The sequence below is a fragment of the Gossypium hirsutum genome, chromosome A13 (assembly GCF_007990345.1).
Source record: "Gossypium hirsutum isolate 1008001.06 chromosome A13, Gossypium_hirsutum_v2.1, whole genome shotgun sequence".
Taxonomy (NCBI): Eukaryota; Viridiplantae; Streptophyta; class Magnoliopsida; order Malvales; family Malvaceae; genus Gossypium; species Gossypium hirsutum.
This window is the reverse complement of record NC_053436.1, coordinates 22,997,124-22,998,729: the sequence shown is the minus strand read 5'-3', so window position 1 is coordinate 22,998,729 and position 1,606 is coordinate 22,997,124. Positions and strand designations below refer to the sequence as shown.

The following is a 1,606-nucleotide window of genomic DNA, read 5'->3' as shown; positions in this document are numbered from 1 at the left end:
GATGGTTTGCAGGACGAGGATCCAAGCACTCATTTGGCGAATTTTTTGGAGTTCTGCGACAGTTTTAAGATCAATGCCGTTTCTGATGATGCCATTCGCCTTCGGTTGTTTCCCTTTTCATTGAGGAATAAGTCTAAACAGTGGTTGAACTCATTACCATGAGGGTCAATCACTACCTGGGAACAAATGACCGAAAATTGTTTACTTAAATATTTTCTGCCGGCTAAAACGGCTAAATTGAGGAATGATATCTCTTCTTTTGTGCAGATGGATCTAGAAACTCTTTATGATGCATGGGAGAGATATAAGGACCTATTGAGAAGGTGCCCTCACTATGGGTTACCTTTATGGTTACAGGCAGACTTTTCACAACGGTGTGAACCCCTCAACAAGGCAACTTATCGACGCAGCCGCCGGTAGAACTTTTAACAATATGACACCTGAAGAGGCTTATGAATTTATAGAAGAGATATCACTGAATAATTATCAGTGGCAAGTCATGAGAACAAAGCCAATGAAAGCGGCCGACGTTTTCAACCTCGACGCGGTTACTTTACTGTCTAACTAGGTAGAACTTTTAAATAAAAAGATTGACGGTTTGTATGGTTCTATTCAGGTACATCCAGTGATGAGGTGTGATTCAAATGGAGGAGGAGTACCGAGGAGGAACAAGTTCAATATATAGGTAACTATAATTCTAGACCTCAAAATAACCCATACAGTAACACTCAACTCCTCTAGGGTGGCCAAGAAAATCAAAGACCACAACATCCCCCAGTTTCCAACAATCACCTTACCAGTAGAAAAAGAAGCTGAACCTTGAAGAGATGTTAACGAAATTCATCTCGGTGTCAGAAACTCATTTTCAGAATATCGAAACAACACTTAAGAATCAAAAAGTGTCGATCCAAGGGCTCGAAACTCAGATAGGCCAGCTTACTAAATTGATTTCTGAATGACCACAAGGCAGCTTGCTGAGTAACACCGAATCTAACCCAAGGGAACAGCTTAATGCGATTTTCGTTCGAAATAAAGAAGGGTTAGTTGAACCTCAACCAGAACCAAGGCAAGGAAATGTGGTAAGTAAAGGTAAGGATGAGGTGGACCACAGTGAGCGAAAATCAGTAAGTAAAAAGTACAAACCTCGTTTGCTATACCCTAGAGCAACAAGAAAAGACCACACAGACGAACAAATTGGTAAATCTCTTAAATTATTAAAGAAATTACATATTAACTTACCATTTATTGAAGCTCTTTCGCAGATGCCAAACGCAGTTAAATTTTTAAAGGAGCTTTTAGCAAAGAAACGGAAGTTGGATGAGGCATCGCATGTGGAGTTAAGCGCAGGTTGCTCAGCCATTCTACAGAATAAGCTGCTCGACAAATTGAAAGATCCAGGGAGCTTTACGATTCCTTGTTTAATTGGTAACTTAGATGTTAATAATGCATTGGCTGATTTAAGGGAAAGCATTAACGTCATGCCCTATAAACTGTTTAAACAACTAGGTTTTGGGAAACCCAAACAAACTAGGATGAGCATTCAATTAGCAGATAAAACCATCAGATTTCCTAGGGGTATCAATGACGTAGTTGTCAAAATCGATAA

At 39.7% G+C, this 1,606-nt stretch overlaps 1 non-coding gene across 1 annotated transcript; it reads right to left on the bottom strand.

Annotated features, from left to right (window-relative positions):
• Positions 1–234: 234 nt before the first annotated feature.
• LOC121213083 (small nucleolar RNA R71) lies at positions 235–341 on the bottom strand. The gene has a single exon (XR_005908452.1). It is a non-coding gene; the product is annotated as a small nucleolar RNA R71 (small nucleolar RNA).
• Positions 342–1,606: the final 1,265 nt, after the last annotated feature.